Genomic DNA, 12,744 nt, shown 5'->3' on the forward strand with positions numbered 1-12,744 from the left:
ACCACTCAGTTTGGCCTCCAGTTGGCCTCCAGGGCCAGACTCATGACAATAAACGTCAACCTGCTTATGAGTAATCAATATTATTATTGGAGACTTCCCGCTGGACACAGATGTCAATTCAACAGCTATTCAATCAAATTCACCAATCAAATGTATTTATAAATCCCTGTTTACATCAGCAGATGTCACAAAGTGCTTATACAGAAACCCAGCCTAATACCCCAGAGAGCAAGCAATGCAGATGTAGGCTAGAAGCATGGTGGCTATGAAAACTCTCCAGAATGGTTGGAACCTAGGAAGAAACCTAGAGAGGAACAGGCTCTGAGGGGCGGCCTGTCCTGTTCTGGCTGTGCCGGGTGAAGATTATAAGAGTACATGGCCATTAAGGCCAGATCATTCTTCAAGATGTTCAAACGCTCATAGATGATTAGCAGGGTCGAATAATAATCACAGTGGTTTTAGAGGGTGCAACAGGTAAATGCCAGTTGGTTTTTCATAGCCAAGCATTCAGAGGTTGAGATTGGAGGTGCTGTTGAAATGATGTGGAAACAATGTTGATTCAACCAGTGTGTGCCCAGTGGGTTGAATCATATGGAACATTCGTTGGTTCCCCATTTCAAAGGGTACAATGTTCTGCGACTCTGCCATTCTTGACAACTCTTGTAATTTCGCTTGGATTATAGGACAAAGAGGATTTGCATATTTTGCTTGCCAAGGAATTTATTTGACCCAATCGTACAGTGTGTGCTACGTTTGAGTGTGTGGTCTCTTTTTTATTTTTGGATGGGAAAGTCATTGAATATTCATTAATTGGTGTAAAATGCTGTGTTTTTTAGTTGGGTGATATAAAGTGGGTTACTGTATATGGGAATAACGGATGGGTGTGGGTGGGGGGAAGTGTGTGTGTGTGTGTGGGGGGGGTAGTACTTGCCCCTATGAAGCTATCATTAGCTCTGCCCAGATTAGAGAGCTAACCTCGGTCTGGCCTTGCCTGGGGTAAAAATGATGAGAGCTTTCAGACACGTTGTGAAGGAGATCAATTGGCAATGAGCCAAACCTTATTATTACAGGTCCACTGTGAAACAACTTGAAAGCAGAGGTATGTGAGTGTTTTGTTTTTAGTCTAACTCAACACAGTTGATTCACAGTGAATTTGTAGTGGATTTCACAGTGACCATGACTGAGTTCTGGGACTGGCGCAAATATGGGCTCACCCGTCACATACGATTAAGCCAGTCGGTGTCCCATGCTCTCAGAGGAAGTCCCCAGAGAGAGCCGCACAGAGATATGTGAAGTGAAATAGAATGGTGAATGCAATGATCAGGCTGGTTCCACCAGGCTAGCGCAGAGAGGCCACCACACACATAGAGAGAGATGGAGAATGGTGCCATGGTGCTGAAGATACATCTGACCACCTATTCTGTTGTTGTCATAATTTGAACACAAATATAGAAGTTGGCTAAAGCACAAACAAACTGGACCACTAGGATAGTTTCTTGGAGGTTCAGGATATCATTGAATTAATGCAGTTGGTCTCCAACTTTGGTTCTGGAACCGCTATTGTGTGTGCAGGTATTTGTTCCCGCCCAGCAATATCACACCTGATTAAGGTAATATTGGTCCACTCCGGACCACAATTAGTTGATTATTTGAAGGAAGTGTTGGAACAAAAGCCTTCAAGAGCACCACCAACTGGTGATAGTCTTGAAACAGGTTTAACATTTGGGTAGAACTGTCCCAGAGCCCAGGTTAGAGGACGTAGAATGAAAGTAGGAGACATGGATACAGTTCACACTTCATTCCACACTCAAGACAGACACACACATGGCTTTACAAAGTCAAGGATAGGATAAGTGTTGTAGTGAATAGTGGTTTTGCTGTCAATTATGCACTAACACACGGTTAGGGAGTCCATGGTAGAGGATTGTCCATGTGGAAGGTCCAGAAATTAGTTGAGGTGGTGTAGAGTTCTTATTACCTGTTGTCTCTCTGCAACCCCGAGTTCAACTAAGGCACAACCTGTGATTGGCTAACCAGGTCACATGGCCCTAGACAGTGTAGCGTGATCTGGAAGGGCCCTTGGCAACCCCCTAGCAACGGAGTAGCCAGGGACGGAGGTGTGAAACCAGGGGATCCTAGCCTCTGCTGGGCTGGAGAGTTTCTCTCTAAAGTTTGTGTTTCTTTGTCCCAGGGCCAGAGAGAGGCTTTTAACAAGACTCATTAGCTTCCAGGACCATAGATAGAGACCCCTTAGGGATTATTATGGCATCTACACACCTATCCAACTGCAGCCAACCCAACAGTCAAAGAATCTGCCTGTTGTGTAGTCTCAATGGGTGGCTGCAAGACCTAGTTTCTCGCAGTTGGTCCCTATTCAATATATAGAATTGGCCACTAACAGTGGGTCTGAGTTAAGAAAAAACTACCTAAACTAATTATCTATAGTTGGCTGTAGTTGATAAAAGTTATTAGAAAGTTGGAGAACCCTGCTGTAATGTCTGTCCAGACTGGACTGAGACTGATCCTTCTTTAAACACGTCAGGAACTAACCATTTAGCGGTGTTTCTAGATATTGGTCCTTGATTACTTGGCATGAGACGTGTATTTATTTTAAATGACCATTATGCTTGACTAGAAACTTTATGATTAGATTATTTCACAGCCACATGAAAATGTTCCCTTACCCGCTGCCTGGGAAAGTGTTGAGTTATGACTTGTTGCAAATGGAAGTAGGCCGTTCCAGGATAATCCCTGGTGACGTGGATGCTATGGTGAGAGATGAATGTGACAGTCGGGACATCCTGGACAGTGTTAATTAACCTCACAGCAAATGAGGCAAATGAAGCCAGATATGCTGGGGGTGACTACAAGTCTCCATTTATTAGATAACTAGAGTGGGTACTGATATCATAGACTGGCGGTTACTCCACAAAAACAAATGAACTTTTGACCAGTCCAGTCATTATGCTGGTCTAGAAACACTCTAGTAAAGTTGGGGGAATATTGTCCTCACATTATCTCACAAATGAATGGACAAGTGCTGTCTAAAGCTGATTTTTAAATCCACTCTACTTAAAAAATTCTAATAATCCAACTCTACTTTTTTAAAATCACAATTGAGTGAATGGCTGTTATCAATTGCTTAATTTATGAGAAGGAATCAATTGTAAGCCTAGGCAGAATATGTTTACATGCTCTGGATAGTACCTTGAGCCGAACCTTGTGGAATTTCCAAGCTACACATTGAATCCATATGACATATTTATAACAATACATAGTAAGATGTGCATGGTGCATACACTGGCAATTAAAACAATACATGTTCCCATCAACTTTTCTCTTTAGACTTCAAGGAATCCCTGCCATCTCTGTGATGTGTCTAATCTCTCTTTAAGTAGCCTATCAGAATTAACAGGAAACTTTGGTTAATTTAACTTCCCCCGATTCCAAATGACATTCGGCGAAGGTCACACTCAATCCATTATCCTCCCGCTTCAACTAAAAATCTCTAATGACTGACAATAAATGCTTGGAAGTTAAAAACCCTCGCGCTCCTTGTGTTCTGTGCATGCGGAATGAGCACCTGTGAAGCATCTACTGCATTAGGATTCCGCCAGCTCCTACAGATGCCTAATTATCGCTGTGTCACGTGCTACTCGCATAATAGGTCAGGCCTGATGTATCAACCCAACACTACTACAGTTTAGGCTTCGTCTTGATTCCCCCACTGGCGTTAGTGAAAATAAATGCTTGATTTGTCTCCCTTTCACCCTAATGTAGCTTTGAAACGGTTTTTGATAAGGGCATCTGCATACTGAATCTCTATCACCCCTCCCGTTTATCCTCTCGGTGGCCACTGTTGGCCTAGTTATCAGCCCATGTGCATCTCGTCTTTGAAAATCGATTTCTGCAAGCATTTACATTTCTCCCTACCCGCTTAGCGGTTGTAAGCCACTCCTTTAATAGCTTACTGCACAGTAAAGTAAGTACTCTCCCACAGGAGTGCTTTTTAAGAGGAGATCTCAATCAGTCATCAATAATTAACACGGCTTATGCTCAGTAAATAAATTCTGGGCGCTTTAGTCAGGGAGGGTAGACAAGACCGGAGTGCTGTTAGAGTGAAAAGCACATGCCAAATGGTCAGCAAGTGCATCAGTACAAAATTATACCTCACACAATTGAAGCTTAGAAAACATTTGCTAAATAATGCTAAAATACCAGTATCATACACTATGTTGGTGGCATACAGTACCAACTAAAAGTATTAACTTCAGATAGATTTCAGATAAATTGTAGCTTTTACCCAGTCCTGATTAGTAATGAAATAGTATTGTACAAAGTTGTGTTTTGAGGGTGTTCTTGGAAACACTGACAGTCCATGATGACACTTTATGCAGTATTAGAAGCAGCCCGTACCTTGGTGAAGCAATGTGTTGAGGTCTCTGTACCCAGCAGAGACCCTGCTGTTTATTTATAACAGGGAAAGGCTTTGATGGGCTTTCATGTTGACCTTTCTTGTGTCTGCCTGCACGAACAACATATGTAGTATAGGCTTTTTGACTAAAGAAAGATATAAAACGGTTGGATGATAAAATACAAATATTGCCGGGGATAGAGAAATTCCATATTGTGTATAAAAATGTGGAATACATTACATTTTTTAATAATTAATATTTACATTTAATTATTATATTTCATTACATACAATTGCCATATTAAGTAGTGTCCAAAGGGAATGCAGCATTCTTATTGCAATCATTTATGCAATGAATGTATCGTTACTGTTTAAATTTTTTGACATGATAGTGACCCCTTCAGTTATTCTGACACATTGCTGTAGATCTATTTAAATGTATCGCCTAAATAATCTTACCTGATCTGATCAACCACTCAGTCCCACCACAGTTTTTATAATGTTGAACCTCCTAATAGTTCCCTGCTTCATCCCATGTTTGTCACTCACAACTCAGGTTACTTCTTGCTACTCACTGAAAATATAGATTCATTTCATAGGCTTTGGGACAGAGCTTTGTGACCTATTTCATTGGCAAGTAAAATAGTGGTTTATCAATAAGTTGGTTAACTGATGAGTTGTTTTATTGAATGACATTTCGTGAAGGACTTTCACTTACTTTCACATTGGGAAAGATGTTCAGTAATGGCATTTCAAATCCCAATGACCAACATGCATGCGTATGAGTGGTGGAAATGCAAAAGTTAAAAGTTAAAAAGCAAGTGATAAATCAAGCTTAAAATAGTAGTTCAGGCCCCCCGGGTGGTGCAGTGGTTAAGGGTGCTGTACTGTAGCGCTAGCTGTGCCACTAGAGACTCTGGGTTCGCGCCCAGGCTCTGTCGTAACCGGCCGCGACCGGGAGGTCCGTGGGGCGACGCACAATTGGCCTAGCGTCGCCCACATTAGGGAGGGTTTGGCCGGTAGGGATATCCTTGTCTCATCGCACACCAGCGACTCCTGTGGCAGGCTGGGCGCAGTGTGCGCTAACCAAGGTTGCCAGGTGTTTCCTCCGACACATTGGTGCGGCTGGCTTCCGGGTTGGATGCGCGCTGTGTTAAGAAGCAGTGTGGCTTGGTTGGGTACGCATGACTTTCAACCTTTGTCTCTCCCGAGCCCGTATGGGAGTTGTAGTGATGAGACAAGATAGTAGCTACTAAACAACTGGATACCATGAAATTGGGGAGAAAAATGGAGTACATTTAAAATATATAAATAAATAAATAGTAGTTCAGTCTCTTGAATGAACAATACTCACCTTTCAAGTCAAACAAACAGAAGTTGAATCATATAGCCTAATCACAATTTAAATAATAAATATGTGTAAGGACAGATGCTGGGAGATGAAAAGCATGTACAGGGACTGAATATTTAATAAATAACAGACCTGAAACAAAACACGGACAGGAATGAAACTGAGGAATAGACAGATATAGGGGAGGCAATCAATAGGTGATGGAGTCCAGGTGAGTCCAATGAAGCACTGATGCACGTAACAATGGTGACAGGTGAGCGTAGTGATGGATATGATGGGCAGAGGCATGGGAGGCGTAGCAGCCCGATGAGCCAGCTGAGGTGTAGCAGCCCGACGAGCCGGCTGACCCCGACGAACCGGCTGAGGCGTGGGAGCCCAACGAGCCGGCTGAGGCCTGATGTGGGATGGGTGCATGCTGAGCCAACCGAGGCAAGAAAACCTCTAGAGCCAGTTAAGGCATGGACGCCTGACAAGCCAGCTGAGGCATCCCCGGTTCCTTCGGCAGCGGCACCCAGACCCAACGTCACCAACCACAACTAAAAAACTAAAAAACTCCTTGATGCTTCCAATATTGGTGCCAGCATTCTGTAAGGAAAGACGCTGGGAGACGAGAAGCAAGTACAGGGAGTGAATATTTAATAAATAACAGACATGAAACAAAACACAGACAGTGTCTGGACAAGGGAAACATAACGACATCAATGCTGACACAGGGATGAAACTGAGGAATAGACAGATTTTATATTATTTAACCTTTATTTAACTAGGCAAGTCAGTTAAGTACAAATTCTTATTTACAATGATGGCATACCCCGGCCAAACCCGGACGACGCTGGGCCAATTGTGCGCCGCCCTATGGGACAAATCACTGCCGGATGTGATTCAGCCTGGATTCCAGGGACTGTAAGTGACGCCTCTTGCAGTGAGATGCAGTGCCTTAGACCACTGCACCTGTCACATCTGCTCCTGCTACGCCCCCTGGTGTTCGTCCGGTGTCTCCTTGACCTACAGTTATTTCCCTGTACTCTCTCTCTCCCTCTCCCTCTCTGTTAATTGTGTGGTTGGAGACAGGTGTGCTGGAGTCAGAGCAGATCCCTACCAGCTGCAAGACCTCGACATATGCCCATTCCTGCCACTTCCACTCTGCCAGATCGTAATCTCTGCTCAGTCAGTTATCATTCTAGCCTTTTGTCTATTCTCAAGATCCTGTTGCTCTGCTGTGCTCGGTTTCCTGCCTTACACCATTTTTGTCCTCTCCTTGCAGTTATCGCTCTGTCTCTGTCTCCTGTTCCACATCTCACCACCAACCACCTTGCTCTGGATATCACTCACCACCATTACCTTGGATTCCCCTCAAGACCTGTTCGCCTGTTCTACTCAGCTCCAACCTCACTCTACACTCCTGGTTTTTGCAACTCATCTGAGCTACTCCGGTTCTACACTCCCCATTTCTCTGTATTCATTAAACATTTTTGTACATTCATCCTGGCTTCCTCTTCTGAGTCCGTTCTTGGGTTCCCCCCCTAGCTCATCGTAACAGTACGATCTGGCCAAACAAACAAACCAGCAGACTCTCCAACTCTTCACCAAATTCTTGTTGGTCAAGGTCCCCTTCTTGACCAACATGACCAAGCCCTGAAAACCCTGCTGGGGAACATCAAGGAGTTTTCACAGAGCCTGTCTGACCTAAGGTTCTGAACCTCCGCCCAGAATTTACAACCTGTCTCCAGTTTCTCTTCTCTACCCCGGGAGCCTTTTGTTCCAACTCCCAAGCGCTATGATGGCAATCTTGGCATGTGCAGAGCCTTTCTCATAATGTTGACTAGTATTTGAGCAACTACCCTACTCTTATGCTTGTGAATGAGCCAAGATTTATTTTTTGATTGGCTGTCTTCGGGGAACAGTGATCTCCTGGGCCACTGCGGTTTGGGAGAGAAAGTCATCTATCTTCTTCTCCTACAGTTGATTCACAGATGAGATGAGGAAGGTCTTCCTGCTGCTTGAGGCAAACCTGGCATGGCAGAGCCAGGCTTTTACTCTGCCCGCTCTTGTCGATTCAGGCGCTGATGAAAGTTTTCTGGGCCGAGGGGTTGTTAATCAGTTGGGTCTGGACACGGTGTTGCTTGATTCACCTCTGGATGCCAAGGTGGACGCTTCCGACAACGTGGTAGGTGCAGACCTGTCTCAACGTTCTCCCTCGGATCAGAAGCTCCATCCTTGTGCCTTCTTGTCCTGCAAGCTTTCTCCTGCAGACAGAAATGTTGATGTAGGCAACCCGGGAACTCTTGGCTGTTAAGCTGGCTCTTGATGAGTGGTGTCACTGGTTAGATGAGTGTTGTCACTGGTTAGAGGGTTCAGTCATTCCCTTCATTATGTGGATGGAGCACAAAAATCTTGCCTACATCCAGACCGACAAACGTCTGAACTCTTGGCAGGCCAGGTGAACATTATCGCCCCCGGATCTAAGAATACCAAGCCTGAGGCCCTCTCTCGTCAGTTCACCGCAGACAACACAAGTTCCGAGACTGAAACCACTATGCCATCCTCCTGGATCGTTGCTGCTGTCTCCTGGGAGATTGAGTCCCGTTTTCTTCAGGCTCAGCTGGCCCAGCCTTCTAGAAACGGTCCTTGTAAGTCTCTGTCTGTGTCAGATTCAGTTCGTTCTGATGTTCTTCAATGGGCCCATTCTACTCACCTCACCTGTCACCCTGGCATGAATCGTACAGTCGCCTTCCTGCATCAGCGATTTTGGTGGTCTACCATGGAGAGAGACACTCAGGAATTCATCTCAGCCTGCTCGGTCTGTGCCCAAAATAAAACCACCAAACCTACATCTGGTCTGCTTCATCCTCTTCCCATACCCAGTCGCTCCTGGTCTCACATAGCATTGGACTTCGTCACTGGGCTTCCCCCATCAAATGGTAACTCAGTCATCCTCACTATTATTGAACAATTTTTCCAAGGCGTCTCACTTCATTCCCCTCTCCAAGCTTCCTACCTCCAGGGAGACTGCGGACCTGCTGGTATCCCATGTTTTTCGGCTGTATGGCATCCCCAGTGACATTGTTTCTGACAGAGGACCCCAGTTTACTTCCCAAGTATGGAGAGCCTTCTGTATAGCTTTCTTCTAAGGACTTGCCTCTGAAAGTGGTCTCCAGAAAACTAGCTCCCCGGTTCATTGGCCCCTTTGAGATTGATCATGTCATAAACCCTTCTGCTGCTCATTTGAAACTCCCAGACTCTCTCAAGATTCATCCCACCTTTCACGAATCCTTAATCAAACCAGTCTGCTCTAGTCCCCTATCCCCTCCTGCAGCTGCTCCTCCACCCCCTCACTATATCGACGACCATCCTGCCTATACGTGGGCACGATGTGCACCGTCGGGGCTGCAGTTAGCAGTATCTGGTGGACTGGGAAGGATACGGGCCTGAGGAGCGCTGTTGGGTGCCCCATCGTCACATTCTGGATCCCTCCCTCTTACAGGATTTTTACACCTCACACGCAGACACGCTAGGTCGTGCGCCAGGTGGCGTCCGTAGAGAGGGGGGTACTGTCACATCTGCTCCTGCTATGCCCTCTGGTGGTCGTCCGGTGTCTCCTTATCCTGCAGTTATTTCCCTGTACTCTCTCTCTCCCTCTCCCTCTCTGTGAATTGTGTGGTTGGAGACAGGTGTGCTGGAGTCAGAGCAGATCCCTACCAGCTGCAACTCATCCATAAATCAAGACCTCTACATATGCCCATTCATATGCCCATTCCTGCCACATCCACTCTGCCAGATCGTAATCTCTGCTCAGTCAGTTATCATTCTAGCCTTTTGTCTATTCTCAAGATCCTGTTGCTCTGCTATGCTCGTTTTCCTGCCTTACACCATTTTTGTCCTCTCCTTGCAGTTATCGCTCTGTCTCTGTCTCCTGTTCCACATCTCACCACCAACCACCTTGCTCTGGATATCACTCACCACCATTACCTTGGATTCCCCTCAAGACCTGTTCGCCTGTTCTACTCAGCTCCAACCTCAATCTACACTCCTGGTTTTTGCAACTCATCTGAGCTACTCCGGTTCTACACTCCCCATTTCTCTGTATTCATTAAACATTTTTGTACATTCATCCTGGCTTCCTCTTCTGAGTCCGTTCTTGGGTTCCCCCCCTAGCTCATCGTAACAGTACGATCTGGCCAAACAAACAAACCAGCAGACTCTCCAACTCTTCACCAAATTCTTGTTGGTCAAGGCCCCCTTCTTGACCAACATGACCAAGCCCTGAAAACCCTGCTGGGGAACATCAAGGAGTTTTCACAGAGCCTGTCTGACCTAAAGGTCTGAACCTCCGCCCAGAATTTACAACCTGTCTCCAGTTTCTCTCGGGAGCCTTTTGTTCCAACTCCTGATGGCCTTGGCATGTGCAGAGCCTTTCTTTGTTCCAACTCCTGATGGCAATCTTGGCATGTGCAGAGCCAGGGTAGTGGGTTCTCATAATGTTGACATGACTGTATTTGAGCTAAACTATTATTATATCTTATGCTTGTGAACGAGCCAAGATTTATTTTTTGATTGGCTGTCTTCGGGGAGCAGTGATCTCCTGGGCCACTGCGGTTTGGGAGAGAAAGTCATCTATCTTCTTCTCCTACAGTTGATTCACAGATGAGATGAGGAAGGTCTTCCTGCTGCTTGAGGCAAACCTGGCATGGCAAAGCCAGGCTTTTACTCTGCCCGCTCTTGTCGATTCAGGCGCTGATGAAAGTTTTCTGGGCCGAGGGGTTGTTAATCAGTTGGGTCTGGACACGGTGTTGCTTGATTCACCTCTGGATGCCAACGCTCTCAATGGAAAACTACTCTTCTGTGTTTTGGAGAGAACTGTTCCTGTTTTCCCTCATCTCTCTGGTAATCTCCAGAAAAATATCAGTTTCCATATAATCTACTGTTCTCACTCACCTCTGGTTCTGGGTCATCCATGGTTAAATCTACACAACCCACAGATTGACAGGTCAACCAGAAGGGTTACGACGTGGAGTACGTTTTGTCACTCTAATTGTCTACTTTCTGCTCTCCCTTCTGCTTTGTCTGCACCCCAGTCCATTCCAGAACCCCCAGACCTGTCTTCTGTTCCTCCTGTATTCAGCAAGCACCACATCCCATCTCTGCCGCCTCATCGACCATACGACTGTGCTATCGAGCTCCAACCTGGAGCTCCTCTCCCTAGTAGCAGGTTGTATAACCTCTCTCGCCCCGAGCATGAAGCCATTGAAGAACACACCCAGGACTCCCTTTTCGAACATTCTGTTAAAAATCGCGCAACATTTCAGCGCCCTGCTACTCAGGCCAGGAATATAGTATATGCATATGATTAGTATGTGTGGATAGAAAACACTCAGACGTTTATAAAACTGGTTAAATCACGGCTGTGACTATAACAGAACGTGCGTTTCATCGAAAAGTGCAGGAAAATCTGATCACTGAAAATGGAAATAAATATCCATGCGCGACTTCAAGGAATTGTTCAAAGTGAACCGAATTAAATGAGGCCGAGGTTGCAGTGCCTACAGCTTCCACACATTGTCTAGAGTCTTGTCATTTGATTCAGCTTTGACTCTTGGTCTAATCAAGGGAATCGATTCCCTCCGGTCTCCGACCGGATGTTTTGGTCGAGCTCTCTCCAAGACATTTTTTCGAGACAGACACCTATAGACTTGACATTGACATCGCCTCCTGTTGAATTTTATTGCTTACTAATAACTAATACCTAAAGTTGCATTACAAAAGTAATGAAAAAAAAGTTGTCGACTTTTTGAATTTTAAAAAATGACGTTACGTTATGAAACGCTATTTTTTTCCGTTTATCACACAGTCTTCATAGATCGATATCTAGGCTATATATGGACCGATTTAATCGAAAAAAAGACCCAATAGGGATTATGGGACATCTAGGAGTGCCAACAAAGAAGATGGTCAAAGGTAATGAATGTTTTATATTTTATTTGTGCGGTTTGTGTAGCGACGACTATGCTAATTATTTTGTTTACGTCCCCTGCGGGTCTTTTGGGGTGTTACATGCTATCAGATAATAGCTTCTCATGCTTTCGCCGAAAAGCATTTTAAAAATCTGACTTGTTGCCTGGATTCACAACGAGTGTAGCTTTAATTCAATACCCTGCATGTGTATTTTAATGAACGTTTGAGTTTTAACTAATACTATTAGCATTTAGCGTAGTGCATTTGCATTTCCAGAGCTCTAGATGGGACGCCTGCGTGCCAGGTAGGAAGGAGCAAGAGGTTAACAAAGAGCTGCAGTCAGTTTGAGAATGGGTGGCAAGACATAAGTTAGTACTAAATATTTAAATCACTAAAAGCATTGTATTTGGGACAAATCATTCTCTAAACCCTAAACCTCAATTAAATATTGCAATGAATGTGGAAATTGAGCAAGTTGAGAAGACTAAACCACTTGGAGTAACCTTAGATTGTAAACTATTATGATCAAAATATATTGATGCAACAATAGCTAAGATGGGGAGAGGTCTGTCCATAATAAAGCACTGCTCTGCCTTAACAAAGCTATCAACAAGTCAGGTCCTACAGGACCTAGTGTTGTCACACCTGGACTACTGTCCAGCTGTGTGGTCAGGTGGCACAAAGAGGGACTTTGCCCTTAAGTGTACATGAAGAGCGAACATTAATATGTATGTCAATTTCTCCTGTCTCAAAGTAGAGGAGACATTTACTTTATCACTACTTGTATTTGTGAAAACTATTGACATGTTGACTACACCGAGCTGTCTGTTTAAACTACTAGCACACAGCTCAGACACTCATACATACCCCACAATACATGCCACCAGAGGTTTCTTCACAGTCACCATGTCCAGAACACACAATGGGAAGTGCACAGTACTACATAGAGCCATTACTTCATTGAACTCTATTCCAGATCAAGTAACTCATGCAAGCAGTAAAATCAGATTTAAAAAAACAAATACAG

Source organism: Oncorhynchus keta, chromosome 35, assembly GCF_023373465.1.
Source record: "Oncorhynchus keta strain PuntledgeMale-10-30-2019 chromosome 35, Oket_V2, whole genome shotgun sequence".
Taxonomy (NCBI): domain Eukaryota; kingdom Metazoa; phylum Chordata; class Actinopteri; order Salmoniformes; family Salmonidae; genus Oncorhynchus; species Oncorhynchus keta.